We start from the raw sequence: 24,349 nt of genomic DNA, 5'->3' as shown, positions 1-24,349 counted from the left end.
AGAAATCTCTTTGAGAAGATCACATTTGAGTTGGATCCTGAAGGAAGTATAGGCTTTCATTAGCTGCTACCACAGCAGAAGGATATTACAGATGGTAGGATCAGCACAGACAAAGACCCCTCTCAGGGAATACTGGGTAGACCAGATGACTAGACTGTAAGGTTGAAGGAAGTTACAGTCATTTGTATATAAGGAAAATCTGTGATCTTTGTTTATGTTTGTTTATTCCTGGCACAGAAGTACAAATCTAGCTTGCATAATGAAATCCTGATCGTATATCTCTTTCTCCTTATCATCCACCCCATTCTGTTTGTCCTTTCTCTCCCCTTTCTCTCACATTTATGCTTTCCTGGCATAAAGACTGATTGTAATTCTCCTCTAATAGGAGACAACGGGGAACTGACAAGGAGGGACTAAAACATTGTGTAATCAAAGGCAATAAAAAGATTCATTTGAATGTGTGTCTAGCTCAGAATTCCCAAAATGTCTCTTCTGCAAATGCGAAATAATGTGTGTCTTCTCTAACGTGCCGGGTGATGTCCATTATCCTATCTGTCTTCCTTTATCACTTAAGTTCACTCCATGTGTAACCACTATTTTAAATCCATCTTTCTTTACTAGGACCATTTTCTCTTTAACTGGGACAAAGGAATCTCAGCTTATAGCTTCCTGTGAACAGCATGAAAACCTTTTAAATTACATGGCACTGATGGATTTTCACCCCTTCCTCTAAATACAATACATATGCTATCCCTGGGGTTCACTTAATGCTTCCTTGCTGATGATAAAACTGCTGCTTGGCACAGATGAGGGCCAAACACACTGCATCACTGCACACTCTTGTTCCGATTGCAGTCTAACCAGTGGAGCTGAAATAGAAAGTCTAAGCCCCCGCTCCTTGCAGCACGCAGCATATTAAATGTTGTGCTTGCTAATGTTCCTCTTCTCAAATGTGAAATACATTTGCTACTGCTTCCAGATCACAGTGTCCTAAGTGGACGGGTGATTCTGAATTGTGTACCATGGACAAGCTACAGAGGGCTCAGTGGGGAGACTTTGAAAAGAAAAAAATGGTGTGAATGTTGAAATGTTCTACCTCTGGGAGAGTCCTTAACCAGAAGCCTGCTTGCTTTTGGCTAGAAAGAAGTTACTGTTCTTTCACTTGCCCCTTCCTGCAAATAATCCGAGCAGCCAGTCTGCAGTTCCTTTGCTGGTTGTACATAAAATTTTATGTATGAGAAATTTGACAAGAAATGTTATTAAGTGAACACAAAGAAACTTGGATTGAATTGCTGAGAGCCAAGACAACAAAACAAAACCGACTGAGGAAAGTCATGTATTCTGTGCCACAGACTATTGTGTATACCTGACTTGACCACTTCTAAAAATGTCCTAACATCCTTTGGTATAGTGGTTTACAATTTGGGAAATGCTTTTATCCACTCTTATCTTATTTGAGCCTTGAAACATGTCGGGGATGGAGCGTAGGAGGAGATATTGTACTCATGGGATGGATGAGGAAACTGAGGCACAGAAATGTGAATGGTCCATGGCTAGAAAGAGGCAACACTAGGCCTAAAACTTAGGCTTTCTGATTTAAATTCAAAATCAATGTATCTTGTTTATTTGTTGAAGCACTACTGTGCCATAGGACACTTGTGAGTAGAGCTCAACCTTTCCCAAAGTCTTCTAAGGAATCTTTTTTGTCTTTGGTAGGAGCATGACTCCATGTCAAGATCCTATGGCATTCACTATGTGAACCACAAAATTTGGCAAGGGTTTTGAATCCTCATTTCCTATTTCTGAAATAATTGTTTGTGTTGACTGCTCAGAACACATGCACCCAAAGAGCAGGCATGATGATGGATACAGAAAGCATTTAACAGGCACTTTCTGATTTCATTTATATTTTTGTTATTATAGTAAAAATGTTACAGAGAAATGTAAGAAGAAATGTAACTTTACTTTGGTTAAAATGGTATATAAAAGTGATTTTCACAATTCCCCGTCACTTTGATTTATTTTCTTAAATATCATCAACATAATGGAATACATCATGATTTCCTGGCATGTCTGAGTTAAGAACAGTGTTCTAATCTTTTGGGGGCTTTGGACATTTCTGAGAATCTAATGAAAATTGTGAGTTTGCATTTAAATCCAGGATGAGGGCAGAAAGAGTTCATTTTTGGGTCATAATTTGTGACTCCTATGTTAGGAAAAAAATGTGTTTTGTTGCTTGATGGTAGCCACTTTCAAACATAACCTAATTGTGACAAAATAAAGGGCAAGAAACCTCATCTTTCCCAACATTCCCACTGGTGTTCAGTCAGATGGATGCCTCTCTGCCTTCATTTTGCTTTCTGCAACTTTCTCAGTCTTTCTACCCTCTTTTTGGTAGGAAGAGATTAAAGCATTTACTTAAAATTATTCATCTAACTGTTCTTTAATATGAACCTATCATTTGACAGATACTGCTGGGTACAATAGACATTCAAGTCTCTGGTATGTGCTGTTCTCTCTATAGTCTAGAATGTGTATTAAAAAGGCTGTGAATTCTGCTTAGGGAGAAAAGTGAGTTTGGATATAACGTTTGATATAGGGAATGAAAGTGAGTGAGTACTCTCCAAGAGTATAAGAGAAGAATGTATGGCATCCTAGCAAAGCACTCACTAACTGGTGCACAGGTTCAGAGACACTACAGAATGTGGTCCATCCAGAGCATGTGACTCAATGCAAGAACAGAATGGAGTTGCTGGGAAGGGAGTCAGAGCTCAGATTGTAAAGTACCTTTGAATATGTATGTTCTTTGTTCTACCATTACAAACACCCAGATGCAAAGCTAAAGCTTGTTTAGGGATCCTATGAATTAGGCAGGGTTAGAGTTACTGCCACTAGCTACCATTGGCAACACAAAAGGAATTATTGTATCTTGCCGTGACCTGGAGTTTAGAAACACAGCTACCTGAGCAAAAAGACCTGCTTGTCCACTTCTAGATGAGTAAACTATAAACACTCTTCAGTGAAATAAGAACATTTCCTTGGATTTGGAAGATGTTAACACAGCTGTTTATAAATACTGTCAATCCACAAGTAGCAGAGGGAAGCCACAGAGTGATTTATCTGGTTGCCTGAACATTTTGAAAAAAAATGTTGGCGACATGGTGGATTGACACTCCTGCTGATATTTTAAATAGGAGCCAGAATCTGTTTCCAGCTGAATGTACATATAGTCTCTGTCTCTGATTACTTATGCATCATGTAGCTTCATTCTGAATCCTTGCCATTTGTCTGTTTAATTCAGTGAATACAGTGGAACTATATTCTTCCTGTTCATTTATTTGTTCTTCAACATTGGTGGCAGGTCCATAAGGCCAATGCCTGCAAATCAGAATTTTGTGGGTAAGTCACACTTTTTATCTTCATCAGCGTTCTTCTCTGTTACCAACTCCAGTATCAAATACGTATCTTAAGACAGCAGGTTTTTCTCTCATTGTTTAACTGACTTACAATTTGAGAGATGTGAGCTACATCTGTACCCTCTCAGTTCTAAGAATGCAAGATTATTAAGTCGATTTACCATAACTTCCTGTGAACTTTTTTTTTTTTAAATGACTTTAGAAGTCAATTCTTATTGCTTTGGCTACCCTGTGGACATCCTCTCTGCCCGGGCTGACTCTGGGGTTAATAGAACTTTTGAGTTAAGAAATTGATTAAATAAGATAATGATCTGGGAAAATTTGAGATTGAACTTTTTTTTTTTTTTAAGATGGACACAATACCTTTATTCTATTTTATTTATTTATTTTTATATGATTCTGAGGATCTAACCCAGTGCCTCACATGTGCTAGGTGAGGGCTCTACCACTGAGCCAGAACCTCAGTCCCAAGATTGAACTAAAGTGCTTTGTGATTGGGGGCTCCAGATCAGGTTTGGAATGAGTCTATGCAGACAAAGTGTCACAGATGGTAGAGCAGAGAGTGGGCCCAGTCCATCCAAAGTCATTGTGATGCCTGCCCCACTCAAATTAGTCCTACAGGCAGTCTGCAGGTTTCAGGGCTTGGTTCAGCTTTCTGGGTACAGTATTGGGAGGCATTTTGTCCTAAGTGTTCATTCTTGATTCATTTGTGAGATTTCTTCTGTAGGATCATATGCCTTGATGAAACCTCAAAAATATTAACTATTCCATTTCCCCATTCTCCTGTATTTTTTGACTAAATTTAAGTTACAATAAATAAATAAGTAAATGGAATTGTATTTTCTTCTTTTACTGAATAGAAGGGTCTATATTGGTTACCCATTCTTTTTATCTTCCCAGCCCATGAAATGTATGTTTACTTAATTTGAGAAATCTCCATTATCTCCACTTGAAGTCTCTTTCCCTCAGATCATGTTAAACTTAAGTTGCTTTAAATGTTAGTTTTGTGTCATTTTCATTTTTTGAATGGATTTAAATTCTTTTAGCATTTAATAAGTATTTGTTGTATACTTTGAATTATACTAAATAGTTTAACATGCATACATGTTATACTCTCCCAACATAATATTATTTTTCATCACTTTCTATATGAAGATATCAAGGGTTAGAGAGTTTGAATAACATGATCAAGGCCACATAGCTAATGTATGGTAGAGTCGAAGTTCAGATATGTCTTATTCCAGACTCTGAATTCCAGTCTCTAGACTGTATTACTTTCAGCCCTGAGATTGCTCACCAATTACAAATGCATGTATTTTGTTAATACCTGGTCTTTTGGAGATTTTTTCGAACAATGGGATGGGATAATTTTAGTGAGTCATGAACATTTTTTTTTTAAATTTAAGGGACTAGAATAGCATATTACAAAATAGAAAACACCAGAATCCATTGATGTAGTTAGTAATGGTAGGCATATTTTTGTGAAACTTTTGCAATAGGTGTGTGGACTGTTGTGTATTGAGTCACAAAGCAAAACATGTTTATTACTGTGTCATGGTAAATCTAGAGCAATAATGTTCTGTGTGATTTAAAAGCAGTACAACATGACTTTCTTGTCAGAATACTTGGATCTTGGTGTCTCAGTGGGAAGGGAAAATACATATATATTAATGTTGGCAAAATACACAGAAAGTCAAAATCTGCATGTGAAGATAATGTTAAAGTCACAATCCTCTTCTGGCACTCACTATTCATTGTGATTGTTTGTAAAAATGTGTGTGATGCTCTCTCTTAATATCTTGAGGACAAGAAGATACCTTATGTTGGGATCCTCAGTGTCTGTGCAGAGAAGACACCTCAGACTGACTGCATGAAAGTGGAAGAATGAGGAGAACAGCCTGCTATGTAGAGATGGGATTCTAAAACAGCACATCTGGAGGATGGTGAAGATTTATAAGTAGTTCTCTCATTTTGTGCCTGTTTCTTTCATTTCACTATATGTGAAAGAACATGAATATGCTGCAGAAATTTCCTGAGGAAGCATGAGAGATGGAATCATGGTGACTTCTTGTCTGGAGACCTCTTCATCAGCTTTTCCATGGATGGAATAAAAGTTTTATTGACAGTTGAACTGAGCAAAGTTTTCCAGAAAGGAAATATGCTAGATGCAATTCCTTTTGCATCTTAACCTTATAGCTTTTTGTCAGCCAAATCACTGGTATGAAATTAAAAGCAAAGTTGACACTTTATGAGTCAAAAGACCTTTCAAAAATTCCTGGTTTTTCTTCTTTAAAAGAATCATATAAAGTTGTTTTGTAAAGTTCTCATGATTTTTTCCAGAAACAACCTTGCACACAATTTTCATTTCAACTCTGTCAAGTGACTTTTTTTAACCAAAGGTATATAAACAATAAATTCTAACTTTTGTTTTTCAGGAGTTAAAGGATTACTTTGTTAAAATAAAAAAGAGAAGCCACTCAAGGGTCACACTATTGACCATTTTTTTCCCCCTACTTAACGTATTCTCTGAAGAAACATCTATTGTCTGCCTGACGTATAGCACCTGTGGAGCTGATTATATGATGGCGGAGTGACACATCTGCCTCCACGGAGGTTGTGAGGTGCCTGGGGAGTCACACTGGGTGATGGATCGCCTAGAGTGTACACAGCGCCACCCCCCAGATCCTGCAGTGCCAAGGCCTGCTTCCCAGAGCAAGCGGGGTTTAGATTGAGAAGACAAGGAAAAGGAGAGTTCACTAAGACAAGAGGACACACGAGGTACAGGCAAGAGACACACACGCTGTGTTCTGAGAACGCCGAAAGATGTTAGCTGGAAGAGAAAGGTGGGGAGAGAGGGTCTTGTAAACCACTAAGTCCTGAGGAGAAGGGAACTTCCAAGGGTTTTCATTAGAGGAGTGAGATGACAGCTAACTCAGTAGCAAGGAATGGTGCTTCTCGGCAGCTCTGAAGACAACTTTCACCTTTTACTCCATGCAGAGAGCAGAGCGGCCCAGCCTCCTTCCTCATCTGCATGCTCCTGACAGGCTGAAGGGAAGGATGAGGGCCGTAAGCCGGCTAGACCTGGAGACTCTCCCTGAAGGCAAATCAACACCAATCGCCACACCACCTCAAATTGGATCTCTTAGCACTTGTCAAACTCTGACTCCCTAGAGAGAGAGAGAAAAACATTCTTTCCTTTTGATACATGAGAAGAAACAACTGAACAAGAATGCTTAGGAGTCTTACATGACAGAATGGGGAGCATTAAGACCACTGACTTTCAGAAAATGGTGCATTAATTAAATTTTTTTTTTCCCTTCAACTTCATTGAAGACAGAATAAGAAGAAATGGGCTTTATTTGGCAAGATCTCAGTTCTACATTCCTGTCTAGTGATTCTGCTGCTTTTTGCCTGAGGGTTCTGTATTAATCACGCTAGACTTATTCCCTAATGAAAAACTTATAATGTTAGACTTAGGTATAAACTTTTTCAACTTCTACCATCCCTGATATGGTTTCCTGCCGTTTTTTCTGCATTATCTACTCCTCTGGAATGTGAGTTCTTTGTGTTTCTCATAATTCATTGCATTCCTTACTCCACTCACCATTCTTTAACAGTCTTAGGATCTTTCAGGAAATTATTTTCAAGTGTATCTGAAGGTAGTTTAAAAAATGATTAGAAGCCAACATTTTCTCTTGGTAGTAAAATACTACTTCTGCACGTGTTTTTGTGTGTCTGCTTGAAATCTCAGGCACATACAGAACACTGTGTGCAGGTCAATGGATGTCAGTCAAATGACAAAGCAAAGAAACAATTCTCAACATTGTAAAAACAAAAATATAGCAATAACAATTATTCTGTGGAACACAAATCCAGGTGTGTCATTTTGGCAGACACAGTCACATACACACACAGACACAGTACCTTAATTTAAAAGAAATGAACCGAGGAGTGGGATAACTGGGTCAAAAGGTGGGTCCATTCCAAGTTTTCTGAGTAATCTCCATACTGCTTTCCACAGTGGCTGCACCAATTTGCAACTCCACCAGCAATGAAAAAGTGTGCCTTTTCCCCCACATTCATGCCAACACCTATTATTGCTTGTGTCTTGATCATAGTCATTCTAATTGAAGTAAGATGAAATCTTAGAGTTGTTTTAATTTGCATTTCTCTAATTACTAGAAATGTTGAACACTTTTTCATATGTTTATTAACCACCTGTATATCTTCTTCTGTAAAGTGTCTGTCCAGTTCTTTGGTCCATTTATTGATTGGGTTCTTTGTATTTTTGGTTTAAAGTTTTTTAAGTTCTTTATAAATGTTGGAGATTAGTACTCTATCTGAAGTGTGTGTGGAAAAGATTTTCTCCCACTCTGCAGGCTCTCTTTTTACATTATTGTTTGTATCCTTTGCTGAGAAATAGTTTTTTAGTTTGAATCCATCCCATTTATTGATTCTTGCTTTGATTTCTTGTACTTTGGGGGTCTTGTTAAGGAAGTCTGATCCTAAGCCAACATGATGATGATTCAGGCCTATTTTTTCTTCTATTTGGTGCAGGTCTCTGGTCTATTTCCTAGGTCCTTAATCCATTGTGAGCTGAGTTTTGTGCAGGGTGAGAGTTAGAGGTTTAATTTCATTTTACTGCGTATGGATTTCCAGTTTTCCCATCACCGTTTGTTGAACAGGCTATCTTTTCCAGCAGCTCAACTCACAATAGCTATATTGTAGAACCAACCTAGATGCCCTTCAACAGACGAATGGATAAAGAAATTGTGGTATATACACAATGGAATATTATTCAGCTATAAAGAAGAATAATAATATGGCATTTGTGGATCAATGGATGGAATTGGAGAATATCATGCTAAGTGAAATAAGCCAATCCCCAAAACCAAAGGCCGAATGTTTTCCTTGATAAGTGAATGATGATATATAATAGGGGTGGGGAGGGTGGGAGTGAGAAAAGAATGGAGGAACTTTAGATTATGTAGAGGAAAATGAGAGGGGAAGAGGGTGGGGGTATGAAATGAGACAGACATCATTACCCTATGTACATGTATGATTACACGAATGGTATGAATCTACATTGTGCACAACCATAGAAATGAAAAGTTGTACCCCACTGTGTACAGTGAATCAAAATGCAATCTGTATAAATAAAAAACAAATAAATAAAAATCTTAAAAAAGAAATGAAAAAGGAAAACAACAAATTTATGTTTAATGACTAAATTTCTAAAAATTTCTGCATAATTTCTGCAGGCATTGTCACTCAGCCTCTGATCAGCAGCTTGCCATGTACCCTGTTACTTCCATTCATTTTCTTTTGCCCCTTTGACTTGTGGGAGCTGAATGCTTCCCTTAGGAAACTGTATCATCACCAGATTTCGGTCCATATCTCAACTCCCTGAGTTTGGCCTTGATTTACGCTCTTTATCTTCACCCTTTCCTGGATCTTCAGGATCAAGCTCCTAGCCCTCTGCCAAAGGTTTACCAGTACCTGTGCTTCTGGTATTAATGTAGAAGCTGAGTCTTACCAAGATCCTGGATAGGAATTTGCCAGGCTCTCTCTGGCATGCGTACAATGTTTCTTCTGCTTCACTCCCACATACTCACATGGCTAACTCCTCCTTCCCATCATTCAGGCCTCATCTCCTAAGTGCCATCCTACTTAATACTTCTGCCTCAATTTCCCATGGCAATGGGAAGTTGGGTGAAGGTTAAAATTCTACTTTAAAAAGGACCTATGATGATATTTATTTTGTCACATGATAGTATTAGTGCAATTAGTTCAGCTTGTTGGAAAATTCTTCTCCATGAAGTCATTCATGGTTTCAGGATCCTCTTATTTTATGGTTGATATACCCCAGAGTATTGTCATTATCTGAGTAATTAACACTGGATTGATGCTACATGGTTTCTATGCAGTGGGGGAGGGCATGCAGAGCATAGAGGAGAAATGTTCAGTATCTCTTATTTTACTTTATTTTATTGCATGCTCAGTATATTAAGTCCCAGAACCAGAAGGGGTGCACATCATTTTCTTTCCCATTTTCATTCTTCCCATTTCACATGGCCACTACTTATGCCAGAGAGACTGGAAAATGTCATCAGCTGTACAACCACATACCTAATACAACTCTACTTCTACAGAAAGAAAAGGTGGATTCTTTTGGAATATGAGTGGTCCCCATAACACTTGGTTGACAGTCACTCTACCGCATGACCCTGTTTTATTTTCTTCATGGCATCTATCATTATCAGAATTGTTTTTTTCTTTTTTTCATTTTTGCTTAGGATCCAAAATGGGTTGTCATGCAGGCTAGGCAAGAACTACACCACTGAGCCAGGTCTATAAATTATTTTTAATTAATGAGTCAATTTTATTTTACATACTTACTAAATCTCTCATTAGCATGTAAGATTTATAGCAGCAGAATCATGTTTTACTTTGTTTATTTCTGCATCTTTAGTGCTTGACACATAGGAGATATTCACCAGGGTTTGAGGTCCTGGGATATGGTAAGCCACTTGCTGCAGTTGAAAGCTAAGTGCTTTCTCATCTTTTCATCTACTAAGAGGCTTACACATCAGGGAAGTGAGGTGCCAATCTTGGGATCGTATGCTGGAGCTGCACTTAATTGAGTTCTTGCCCTTTTAGAGATGACAGACCCCCATCTTGAATTGGGTATGTTTGATTACTAGTCAGTGCCTTAGCAAACATCCAGAGAGAGGAATCCCATCTGTCTGGGATGCTTAAATCAGGGCAGTAACTGGTGGCCCTTTGTATTGCAGAACTCTGCTGTCAGGCCTTTGAAAGATGAAGGCAAGTTTTCAATTTCCACCATGGTTCTTTCTGCTTTCTGGGTGCATCCATCTTTTTCAGCAGTCAGATCACGCTGTTCCTATTTGAGGTCAGCCTCAGGACCTGCCTGACACATAGAGATCCTGTAGGACGGAGAGCCCCTTTTTAAGGGAGGGAGGAGTTCTTGTCAAATATGCTCCATTAGCAGCTCTCCTTGCCTTCACTACTCCTGTCTTTTCAGACTTAACATGACCTGACCTTGACCAAGAATTCTAGATTCTTACCTTATCTTCATGTTTGTTTCCTGCCTTATCCTAACTCTGTCTGGTCTTAACTCTTCACCTTGTGTTCATTTCCCATTGATGCTTATGTTAAAATTAAATTGCAAGAGATTACTCTAGGGTTATAAACTCTTAGTGATAAAGGAAAAGGTCTGTATTATCCATTATTGTATGCCCTTTACCTAGGCTTGCCTGTTACATAGCAGGTAAGCAAAATGGTACACAAACAAGAACAATGAAAGTATATGCATATACTTTGAGAAAAGTGCAGTGAAGAAAGTACAGAGGTGTTGTGCTGAAGTAGTCTGGGAACTCTGAGGTGATCTTGTGTAAAGAATGTTTAATGTTTAACTTAATGTTTAAGTTAAGATAGGAAGGCCTGGAAAAGAATAAAATCTAAGGTGGTGCTGGGGTTCAGAACATGCCACCCCAAAGCATGGTCGCTTGGCATGCTGAGTACGTTGAACTGAAGGGAACTGAAAGTGCTGCAAAAGGAAGTTCTCTTCTGCCACCTCCTGCCCTACTTTCTCCTCCTCCCTACCCCATCCCCTGAAGCAGGTCATACAAACTAGAATTCCTCTTTCCTGGGAAGGTCAGAGAAACTAGAACTCCTTCCCCTAAAGCAAGTCATAATATTTAGCAATGCCACCTCTGACTTCTTTCATCCTTCCTGAAGATTCTCCTGTGACAGGTAACCTGACCCACACCCAGAGGAAGGAATGCCTCACAGAGGCTGAGAAGAATTTGAGCAGACAGATCTTATCGGGTTCCTTTCTCAGTTTATTATCATGAGAACCTGGCATTTTTGTCCAATTACATTTCTATGCTGTTGTTCATTCTTTAGACCTCCCCATAAAAAATATAGTTTTCCCTGGGTGTTTGGGTCTTCATTTCTGATGATTCTTATGTCACACAAAGCATTGATTAAATAAATTTGTTGTTTTCCTCTGTTAATCTGTCTTTTGTTTTGGGAGTGTCATTCATGAATCTTGAAATGGGTGGAGGAAAAGTTTTTGTCCTTATGGTGGTCTAATGTCATGCTTAAAGTGCAGACTTAGAAGCAACAGCTTGGGTTCAGAATCGAATTCTATCAAATACGATCTGCCTAAGTTGGCTAGGGCTGCTATACCTTCAACAATAGATATGTCCTTCTCATAGTTCTGGAGCATGAACATTCCAAGATCAAGGTGGTGGCCCACCTTCTTCTTCTGATTTGCAGATGACTGCCTTCCTGCTGCGTCCTTTCTTGACAGAGAAGCAAATCACTTCTTTTTCTTCTTATAAAGTCACAAATAGCAACTTGTAATCCAATGATCTTCTATGATGGTTAGCTTTTTGTATTAGCTTGACTGGGCACAGGATGTTCAAATATCTGATTAAATTTTATTTCTGGGGAATCTTTAAGGGCAATTCAGGAAGAGATTAGTCTTTGAATAAAACAGATAACCCACACCATGTGGGCTTGAATAGAACAAAAAGGCAGAGGAAGTTTGGATTTCCTCTATCTCTATTGATTATTTGACTTGGGACATTTATCAATCTTATCTTCAACCCTCCTGGTTCTTAGGTCATCATATTCTACACCACCAGCTACACCACCAGCTCTTCCGGGTCTCCAGCTTACAGTCTGCAGATAATAGACCTTCTGAACCTTCATAATCATGTGAGCCAAAATTTTATAACAACTGTCTTTCTATCTATCTATCCATCCATCCATCATCTATAAACCAATCATCTATCTCTCCTATTGGTTCTGTTTTTCTGGAGAACTCTGACTAATATATCTTCCAAGGTTCCATTTCCACATCCCATCACACCAGAATTTTGAGGGGAACATAATTCAGTTGATAGCATGATCTCTATAAAGTTGTTCAATTCATTCCAGTTCATCATGCTTCATTTTCCTTATTGATAAAAGAAGAAGCATTGTAGAATTTACCTCATAGGAAGGTACTAAATGAGTCAGTGATCCTAAAGTTCTTTTAAATAGAGCCCAAGAACATTGCAAATGCTCTTTGAAGAATTTTTAAATAAATAAGGTGCACAGTAGACAGATGAAAGAACATGGACAAAAATTCTGAGGAGAGAGTGTCTTAAAAATTTATGAGCACAGAAAGGAATCTGATATAAAGGGAACAATGATTCAGAGTGGAGAGATGTGTGGGATTGTGTGAAGAGGTGACCAGGGGTTAGACTAAGTCACACCTAGAAGATACTGGTAAGAAAGTGTGGGCTCTGTTCTAAATAAAGTGGTAAGCCTTTTTATTTAAATACAAGTTAAAAGACTTGACTGATGTTTAGAAAAAGTTAACTTGGGAATTCTGTAAAGATGGTAAAGGAGAAAAACAGGAAGTACAGATACTGACTAAGAGGGTATTTCTGGTCCTGGCAAGGGTAATTATGTAGATGGAACAGTGCAGTGATGACAATCTGGAGAAAAATTCATAGTCTTGTATTAAATGTTGGTGGTAACAGTGACAGAATTTATCAGTGGATTGGATGGAGGAAGAGGGAGAGGTCAGAATCCAGAACAGCACCAAGATTTCTGACTTAAGCTCTTGGCTATTTAAAGAAGTGTCAGATACTCAGTTGAAAACACTGGGAGGGGAATAGATTTGTTGGATGTGTGTGTGTGTGTGTGTGTGTGTGTGTGTGTGTGTAGAGATTAAAACTTTGCTTTTAGACCTGTTAAATTTGTGTCACATATGAAACACCATAGTGGAATGTCATCTAGTTAACTGATCATATTAACTGAACTAGAGTTTGGAGGTAAGCTCTAAACCAGAGGTAAGTCTGGGAAATTAATCATGTTTGGATGGTACTTAAAATGGATTATTGGATAAAGTCACCTAAAAAGGACTTGACAGAAAACTTTTGGGATGAGGGTGGCAAAAGGGTGTTAGAACTCCCAAAGATGACCCAACTTTTTATGTTTTTCTTTTTTTGTTTCTTTCTCTTTCTTAAATTATAAACATTTAAACATATAAAAGTTTGAGCATGGCTACATGGTGCAGGGAATAGCCCTGGACTCATCAATTAAAATTTCTGCCGTGTTTTTCATGTACCTGCGTACCTTTGTCTATATCTATATTAATAGTGATTTTATTTACACATATTTCTCCAAACCATTTCAAAGTTTCAGGTAGGATACTTTATCCCTAACTCATTTAGCAGGTATCTCCTGAAACAAAAAACATTGTTTCACATAACTGAAATGCTCTTATCACATTTAAGAAAACTGACAATTCACCAAAATGATATGACTTTGATCTCCATTCAAATACCCTAATTTTTGTAAACATCTTTTGTACATTTTCAGATTGACAGAATTAAAAAAAAAAACAGCAAGTGACTAAGCAGGAGTTTTGAGTATGGAGAGGTCTGGATCTTTGTAGTAAAGAAGGCAGGGAAGTCTGGTATCGGTCAACCCGAAAGAGGTGATTTTGAGAATGCTGAATCTGTACATACTAATGACTTTCTGCAGATAGTCTTCATCTTAGAAAATCTGGGTCTAGGTTTATTTTTAAGAAGTTGTATGTCTTACTGATATCCTTTCAGACTAATGATTTATGATAAACAAGGAATATTCATATCTCAATTGATTTGGTAAATAATCAAAAATAAGAGGAGTTAAAATCCTACATTATTTGCTGAAGGACTGTAAATTGACCTTTGCCTGTTGAATTCCACTATATCATTCCATTTAGTGCTTTCTTCTGGCAACCAACCCAATTTCAGAGATTCCTCTTCTCTTTAAAATTTTCACTCCCTTCATGTTCCATTAAATATGCCATTAATTTAATGTTATTTATAATCTCAGTTCTTTACTCCTCTCACCAATTAGAACGGTCATATAATTTATCTCTCAAACCAGGAAAGTTTAAAAAATAAAAGAACTACATGTATAAACTGAACTGTTACAGGTCAATCCATTCCATGGTCCCTTTATCTATGGATAAATTGCCTTATCCCTTTCTCTTCCCCTTCTCTCCAACTTCCTTCTTTATAACAGATGCCTATTATGAAGAATGAAAGCACACAGATCTTTTAGGAGCTCATAGACTAAAATGCATATTACCAACACCTTTCAAAATTTTAAGAACTTTAAAGTGATTTATTCTTTTAATTTTTTAAATTTATTATTTATAATTTTTTCAGTATTGGGGATTGAACCCAGTGGTGTTCTACCACTGAGTCACATCCCCAGTCCTTTTAATTTTTTAATTTTGAGACAGCATCTCACTTTAGTTACTTAGGGTCTTACTGAGTTGCTGAGACTGGCCTTGAACTTTTGGTACTCATACCTCAGACTCCTGAGTCACTGGAATGACAGGTGTGCACCACTGTGCTCAGGTACGTGATTCTTGCTATGTCTTTCTTTTACTAATATTTCTGGTTTCCAAGGTTTTCCTCCCTTGTAAATTTCCATTTATTACATCATTTAAAGAATTTTAAAATAATTATTTTACTTTGAATAATGCACAAGGAGAGACTAAAGCTCTTTCTAAAACTGTGTAAGTCAACGTTTCCATTAAATATATAAAATAACTGGTGCACGGTTTCACCTAACTGATGGATCATATCCGTGAAAGGCAAAGAGCTTGTATCTTCTAGTAAAAAGAGGAGTGGGTTTAGCAGAAGCGCAATTGTCAAACATATTTGAAGAAGCCTCATTCATGGTAAGCTATCAATAAACATTTGTTGAAAGAACAAATAAATGAATGAACCAAGTTGCAGTGTTTTAGTTTGTTCCTAAATTGGTAAAATAATAGGCTCGACTCTCCTTTTTTTAAAAAACAGAAATCTGGAAGGGGAAAGTTGAACACAAAAATGTGCTTTTTTTCTTCAACCTTTTTGCTGTGATTACTGTTGTGGTTTGAATCTGGAATCATCCCCCAAGCTCATGGTTGAAGGCTTGGGGCTTGGTCCCCACTGCAGCTGTATTTGATGGTGGGGCTTTTGAGAAGTGATCGGATCATGGGAGCTCCAACATCATCAGTTCAACCAGTTCAACCTGGTTGATTAATACTTTGAATGGATTATTGGGAAGAGGGATCTAATTGGAGGAAGTAGGTCACTGGGACATACCCCTGGGGACTTTATCTTGTCCCTCCCTCCCTCCCACTCTGCTTCTCAGCTGCCATAGGCTGAGCAACTTTCCTCTACCCTGCCCCCAGGCCATAATGTTCTGCTGCATCTCAGGTCCAGAGCCAACCACACCAAAACTTCCAAAACCATGATTCAAAATAAACTTTTCCTCCTTTAAGTTGTCATGTCAGGTATTTTGATCACAGTGATGAAAAACTGACTAACACAATCATTATTTTTATTGGAATCAAAATCAGTGTATGGTATATATTGAGAATGTCAAAAACATTGTATTTTTGCCTTTTCCCTAAAAATGGGATTACAGATGGTTATATTATTATATTTGATTTTGAGACATGCTTTTAGTAAGTCAATGTAATATAGATTGTTTTAAAGAGAGATTATCATTGATGAGATTTCTAAACTTACTTATTGAAAAATGACCTTGAAGAACTTCAGCTTTGGAAATTATCTATTGACCTCAGCATACACTCCCGTTATCTCCTGTGTTTTCTCCTAAATTCCTGGGACTAGCAAGTGAAATGCTACATAACCCAAGGTTCCTTGCTATTAGGGCTCTGGATGTGATTAGAGGTCACCAATAAAATATGTTCATTCGAGATTTAGAAGACAGAAGGAAGGCAGAGGCCGTCTTCTTGCTGCTGTGGTGGTCCCAGCAAGTCAGATGGATGTGTTTACTCCAGCTCAGCTCCACACCCCAGTGGGAAGTTACCTGCTTGTGGATTTATAAGTACTAGAAACTCTATCAGTTTTCCCCTCCTTGGTTTCTAGCCAGGGTGGTATATTCTCAAAGCCAGTGGTGCAGTGGTGGCTCCTTAGCTTCTCTGCTCTTTCCAATAATTTTGTAGGCGCCTAATTCACACGTTATATCTTTTTTGGATTGAGATACCTAGAGAGCTTTTCATTTCCTATATTGAATATTGATTGACACCACTTTATATTATTCAATTTTTGTCTACAACAAGATTTATTGAAGCAGGTCTCTGAGTACTGAAGTTGGTTACAAGGTTTATACATTTTAGTTTATGTGCTTATGAACTATGCTGTGAGAAACATTTCTTGTTGTTATACATTTAGCTCATATTTGTTCTTTGTGATACATTTGTGGATGAAAGAGTGTGTCCAAGTTAAGATATAGATAGATAGGTAAGTAGAGACATACGTCCAAATTCACTAAGATACTCTTTAGTTGGGCTTGTGGAAGTGAATGATTGCAACAACTTGAAATGAGAGGTGGAAAAAATTCTGTTTTAATGATGGGGGAGAGTAAGGGAGGTTGGTGGACCATAGGAAGTGGTGGCTAAGTGGCAATCTACGTAGGGCCGCTTAAAACTATTAGTGAAAATTGGATGACCTCTCCTCTCTCTATTTATGTATCTATATCTTTGAAAATAAAGTATGCTTCAAAAATATTTTTTTGAAAACAGAGTGGTCAACATGGAGGGAGAAAGGGAAAATTTTGAGAGGAATGGTGACTAAGGAAGGAGGAGGGTTTGAGGTGTCACAAATGAGCGCTATCGAATCTGCTTGCATTGGTACTTCTGAGACCATGGGCTGGCTGTGCCCCTCTGGGTGGCTCATCGTGTGCACAGGTTTCCAGCTTGTGCTTCAGCCATTCTCGTTCTCTCTTACCAAGGCTCTTACAAAGTTCAGCCCAAGCCCAGAGCAATGTGCAGGCATCTGCCTTTTCAAATCGACCTCTTGAGTAAAGGAAGAGATGGAGAAATGCAGAAACGTGCCACTCCATTTCTCCCAATTTTCCCTCCATCACTACATTCATATACCTGAGATAAAATTTAGCTTAGTACAACCTAAACTGGGCTTGAAGATGGGGAATGTCCTTCTGTGACCGATATCCTTGTCAGAATTTTCATAGTTTCATTTCTCTTTTTATCTGTAGATACTGATGGGGTTAGGCAGGAATGTAATTAGAAGGCAGCAAATACCAAATTTATTTAAGTCACTGGGACATACTCTTGGGGACTTTATCTTGTCCCTACCCTCCTCCCTCTCTCTAACTCTATTCTCATTGTCTTAAAAGATCAGAAAATTTTCTAGTTTTTTTTTTTTTTTTTTTTGGCATTCCCAATCATAGCAATTCCTTTGGAATAATTGCATGTGGTCTTTCTAAGGATTTTTATTTTGTTTTATGGAATGGCCATTTATTGCCACAATTTTCTACTCCATATTTTTAAAATTAAACAGAGCACATTGTTTTTTTTAACTCAAAGGTCAGACATTTGATTTGATTATTTCAGTAGAATTATCAGCCAATCACATCTCTATTTTTCTATAAATATTGATTTCTCTAATTTCTTCCTCTCTAAATATATCTCAAATCTAATAACTTTAAAAATAGTCTTTCTATTAATACTATAATTACATTTTGATGATTTGAAGATATATTTGGAAGACATAACTGATTCTCTATCTGCTGAATGCTTGATTTCATAGGCAAAATTCTTTCAGTACTCACAGAAAAGAAATATTTATGAAATGTACTCCCAAAATATAAGTGGTTACAAATTTTTTGAAAATTTGTGTGACTGAGGGAGACTCAGATTATTTTCAGACATTTTTAAATATCTGAATTTAGAACAGTGATTTTGTTTAGTAGATTTTTAAAAAAGTAATTACCAATATAATCTGGGGAGAATCTGTAATATCCATCAACTTACCATATAATTCCAAGACTCTTTAGTAGGTATTTTTTAGTTTGTAATTTCCTATGGTGTATTCCAAAGAACAGAAGTTTTAAAGAGTGTTAGTGTCTTAAAGAGTCATAAAGAGATGCCTGTGGTTAAATAAGCTTTAGGCTAAATAGAATTAACTGGGCATCCTTGCATAAGGAAGTCTCGGAAACTTTAACACGCTTCTGTGCTCTATGTTTCTCCAAGAATTTACAGTTGTTCTCAGTTATTTGACCTCAAAGAATCCTTTTTCCATGGAGTAATTTTGTGGACTTAACATTATATAAGACATGTTTGTGAATGGGTAGATAGACCGAAGGATTAAAATGGAAAGAATGACATTTGAATTGATTTTTACTTTTTTTTTTCTTTTTGCAAAATAATAAAAAAAGAGATATTTCTGGTCTTATGTGAACTCTTAAAGATCATTAGTGACCACTCATACGTACTCTTCACTGACAGGGATGACCCACTTCTTTAAGCCTCAGTGAGAATTCTAACTTCCAGCAATGTGTTTCTGCCTTCATTTCTTGGTGGAGTCAATGGCCATCTCCCATAACGTTGAGCATTGTTGTTGATATCAGAGAGCCTTCCTTACTGAGCTAGTATTCAGGAGGATGGAATATTGACTAAAAGGGTTTTTGTGGCATGCAGGCTCCCCCAAATCAACTGTAAAATTATTGTCTCAGTGTAGGAAGGGCTGTTGAGTGAGTTAGAGTGTAGAGTGACTCTTTTATCATGTCCTTTCATGAGACCTAATGTTCCACAGGAAATTCCGAATACATTTTTCATTAAATTGGGGCCATTTTTCTTAACCATACAGTCCTAGCCCAACATCACTCTGCATTACTTAATTGATTACAAAGTAACTCAGTAAATAGAACTTGCTGCCTTGTTTTCTGGAATGGGAAACTTCCAAAATAGTAGCAAGTAGAAGGGAGTCAGGGAATGAAAGCCAAATTCTATTTCAAACTTGTGAAGCAAGAGATGCACCATTAGATACCATGGAGATGCTGAATGGGCAGCTGGACATCAGAGTTTAAAGTTGTGGTGAAATTCTGCACTGGACAAACACTTGGGAGTCATCAGCACAAAGGTGATGTTGAAAGCTTGGGATGGATGAAATTATTCAGTGCAAGGAAGGAAGGAAAGGGGCTCAAAGACTGATCCCCAAGGGTAAATTAGTATTCAGAGATAAGAGGAGAAGGATGTAACGAAAAGAGGCAGAGACAGGGGGTTCAAGGTCTTGGAGGATAAAACCAAGAATGTGGTACATTCTGAAAGCCAACTGGAGGCAATGCTTCCGCAATGAGAGAAACATCATGGAGTATTTTCGGAGTCAAGTCAAGAAAGATGAAAAATAAGAGTTGCCTGCAGGATTTACAATGTTAGAGTCTTTGGTAAACTTTAGAAAGGCAGTTTCCATAAAGGGGTGCCTTGGCTGCATATTGCTTGTGATGGATAATATCTTATTGAATGCTTTTCAGAGGAAATCAGCACACTGGCTTCAGCCAAACATTGGCTTCTTATTTCATTAATTGCCCTTGAATCAAAGTCACCATTTAGTCCATATAAACATTTTGTTCCTGATTTGACGATTGCATTTAAATGGATGACAGATAAAATCAGATTATTTTTGTGGTTACATTTTTTTTCTGTATTTCTTTGATTTAAACTTGGTTCATGTACTCAGAGACTATGCTGGATACATGATGAAAAGCTGTGAAGTAAACACTAGAAATAAAACCCCAAGACTGAATTTTTTCCTATTTTCTTATTTTAATGAGGCCTTTTCCTAGGTACCAGGGCACCATTTCTTTATAGAGTATTTTCTAGTTAGCATTGTGGTAACAAAGTAAACTTGATTTTACACACTCCTATATTATTGAAATAGCTTTAATTTACATAATTCCCATTCTTTACTCTGAGAGTTGATTTAAAAACCGCAGAACAGCAGGGTCACACCTCTGCCATCACGTCCATCGCTGACTCTGTAGACGAGCCACAATTAAGGAATTAGAGTGAGTTAATTATACATCCTAATATTAAATATCTCCAGGAAAGGCGATTAGAAATGTACTAGGAAATTGTAATAGCTTTTCCTGAAACATTCAAGCTTTTTCTAATAAATATTGTAATTCAAATTTTAACCGAACTGAGGTCACACTGAGCAGTCAGAAATAGCTTCTTAATACCATTTGTATATAATCTATATTTTTTCCTAGCTCATATTTTAGTCTGTGTGTCAAAATGGAGAAAATGAGTTACAGGGCCTTTCCTTTTCCCTCTCTCATTTTCACTAAAATGAGGCAGCCTGAGAATGAGCTAACCTTTCAAGGTCAGCACCTAACTGCCTTTGTTTCTTCATTTGTAAAACAGGCAGAGTCTCCCCTTTCTCATGTCATCTGAATGTAGGAAATTCTGATTAGATTATTAGACCATATAACCTCAGATGTGAGTGACTTCCTTATAAGAGAGGAAAGGCTGTTTTCTCTGTTACTTGAATTCCATGAGGAAGCTGAGGTAAGCTGCATTCAACAGTCTTCAAGAGAATTGGTATCAAGAGTAACCAACTGAAAACCCAAACACCTTCTGATTCGAGCTTTTCTTCCAGCTCTTTAACAGTTATCATGGTAGAGTCTTTGAGTAAACCGCTAATATAGTTTCCCAAATCAAAGAAGCCATGGAATAAGGCAGCTGACTTAATGCATTCTTTTCTTCTTTTCTTGGTTAACCTAGAGATCATGAGATAATGTGTAAAATACAGTGCCTGACTGGATAATCAAATAGGACTGATTTTGAACACATACATTTTCAACCTCAGTGATTTCTACTTTTGATGGTAAACATGTCTTTAGAGTAGTGGAATTTTGTCACATCCTATCCTGTAGATGGCAATGTTGTACTTGAAAAATAAACAAGTACATGCTAGAAAGAAGTCTAGGCTTCCCAGACGCAGCATTGCTTAATAACCAGTGAACAGGAAGGAACGTAAGACCAATTCTAGGTATGCTGTTCAGAAAACACATTTCAGTTGGAGAGTACCTATGGAATAGATAAATATTTATAAGTGTCAACATTTACATTTAAAATTGTGCTTGGTTTTAGAGAACATTTTGTTTAACTGTGTGCTTTCTTTTAAAATGACCTTGTTTTTCTTTTATTAACGCTATATTTTAGGTCTTCTACTTAGACTTGTCTTCATAGTACTGAAAGATAAAAAATAATTGTCATCACTGAAACCTACAGGCTTTAAAAAATTATTTATTTATTTTACTTACACCATTCATTGCATCACTGTAGAATCAGAGATACAAAGAGACCAGGGATGAGCAGACTGGCCTTCTCCATAGTGCCTGAGAATATTTTGCTTTCTCTGGGCCCTGAGTCAGGCAGTGAGGTAGTCAGACAGCATTTTATTATTCTCAATCAGTGGATGCAATTTCAAAAGCAGCTAAGAGAGAGCCAGATGAAAAAGTTTTAATTAAAATATAAACCCTCAATAAGGCAGATATGCTAAATCACTTGCTTCTAAATAGAGATGAAAATTTTAAATGTATATAAAGAAATATTACAAACTTTCAGCAGGAAAATGTAAGCTAAAAAGAATCTTAGCTTTAGAAACCTAGAATTTTGTCATTTGAACCTGAGAGTAGTTTTTTTTTTTTTTTTTAATTTGTTTGTTTGTTTTTTTCCCCATGACCAGAGATAGAAGACACATGATGAAACAGAATCACGATCTAGTTCTGGTCTATTTTCCTCTTTAACCATAAAATCTTTCATATAATTACTGTTGCTTAGAATCATAATTTCTTATCAAATTTAATCCAGACAAAGAAGCCAGTATATGCTTTTTGGTAAAATTGAGAGATTTAGAACAAAATCTGGGACCAGGGAAAAATTATAAAATCTGATTTTAAAATTTCCCTACAGCATCAGATTGAATGAAAATGACCCTATTCAAAAATAGACTATATTCTAGCCTAATTTTCTTCCCTAAAACATAATTTTGGTTGCTGAATATTAAATTTAGCTGTTAGAAACTCCTACGCATTTTCCATTTTATTGAGTGCTTGGCCTTTCTTCTTTTATAGAATCACTAACAGCACAAAAGGAGGTTGTTCAGAGTCCAAGTGTTGAGATCACACAGCCCCAAGTGGATACTTGGTTGTGTCCACCTCAGCCCAAGACTTGGTGAAAGTCATTTGTATTTATACTACAAAATAGTGAAAGCAACTTCCCGTCTCTTAGGTATTTTGGCTAAGAGGTCTTAACTAAATGATGATGGCTTTGAAAATTGTTTTCTTTGATAAATGTGCTTTTCTGTCACCATTTTTCTCTTTTTAGGAAAGTAAAGATTGCATTGTAACTAACCAAGATATATTTGTTGATATAAGTATTAAAAGAGTAATTATTGAAGAAAGTATTTCAATGACACTGATATCAAAATTTTCTTCAACCTTCCTTGCTAAGATCAAGTACAAGACAAAAAGCAACGTCTAAAAAGTCTATGATTAAATCAGACAAAAGAGAAGAAGCAGAGCCAAGAAAGTCAGCATACTTAAAATTTTATTGTGACATGTCAAGCGGAATCATGGACTTCTGCCTAATGAGAATTTCTCATTGGGTCAGTGCTGGGCTCTGAACTCTTTATTTCTGAATGGGAACCCATTCTAGTTTTGTATGATGACCAGGCCAGGAAAATAAGTGGGTCCTCAAGCTCATTCCCAACAGAAAAACGAATAGTCTACCTATTTGTTTATCATACGTCTTTGTTTTAAAGCAAAGAGAGTACTGAAATTTGGTTTCCTATAGTAAGTTTATAGATCTTTACAAAATACTCAGAAACATTTTTGAAGTATCTCAAAGGTAGATGTTTGGGTGTAATAACATTTCAGATGATGTAAGTCTTTGTAAATTAGTTTTTTACTATGAATTGCATGCTTTAGCTAATGACCACAAATAAAACTAATCCTATAAAATTTGTGGTCAAGCTGAAAAGTCTGTGGTTGAAAATTGTGTTTGAATGTCTGCAAGGACATAAATTCCTTTTTCTGGGTTCAATGCATTTTGTGGAATAGTCTTCCAATAAAGAATAATGCATTTGGATTGCTCACATTGAAAGCAAAACCAGAAGGCAGTCCTTTGATTTTTAAATAAAACACTGTTTCATGGACTTGCCTGACATCTAGGGTACATTAATTTCCATCAGTACAGAACATTGTCTCTAATATTGAGAGTAGAATACCAGATATCTGGTGTTGTATTAAACAACTTGCATGGTTGATCTTCCTGTGGTTAACTTACCTGGCAATTCAAACACTACTACTATCACCATCAACCCTATCTCAAAGAAGAATAGACTGCTAGAGATGTTAAATTGCTGGCTGTCAGGACATGGTTGCTCTTGCAGTCTGGACACAGAAATAATCTTGAGACTGGAGTCTGTATAAAGCTGAACAGTTCACTCTCTCTAGCGAACACCTTTCTGTGGGACTTTTGTCACAACTCTAGCTTAGGTAGGCTCTTAACAAGGGTAGCATACATTTATGTTTCTTCATCTTGGGTATATTTAATTCTCAGTTTATGATATTGATGTCTCTACTTTCATATGTTGCAGTTTGGAACATGTTGTAGTTCTTCAGAGGTTACATTGTGACATAGGATGAATTTGAAATGTCTCTTGAATGATTCATTTTACTTTAATATAGAAGGGCAAAGCAGTATTACTCTTGCATGCTGTGGCATGAAATTATTTCTCATGGAAATAAGTTAAAAATGCTTGTAACTTTAAAAAAGTTCTCACCGTCTATTAGCGTAAAGGTCCCAAAAGTTACAGTGCTTGAGTTTATTCCTCTGGTTCACTTTAAAATTTTTATTACTAACTCTTTAAATATTGTATCCTCAGCTTTCATATAGTCTGATAAAATAGGAAACTCTTCTGTTGCATTAAAAAGTAGCCTGCTGTTGAGATCTTCATTCATTACTTTATTCAAAGCCCTTGTAAAAATTCCTTGTGACAAATTTCTCTAAGATCTGAAAACTCTCC

This window comes from Sciurus carolinensis, chromosome 9 (assembly GCF_902686445.1).
Source record: "Sciurus carolinensis chromosome 9, mSciCar1.2, whole genome shotgun sequence".
Classification (NCBI taxonomy): domain Eukaryota; kingdom Metazoa; phylum Chordata; class Mammalia; order Rodentia; family Sciuridae; genus Sciurus; species Sciurus carolinensis.
Note: the sequence above shows the minus strand (reverse complement) of the source record.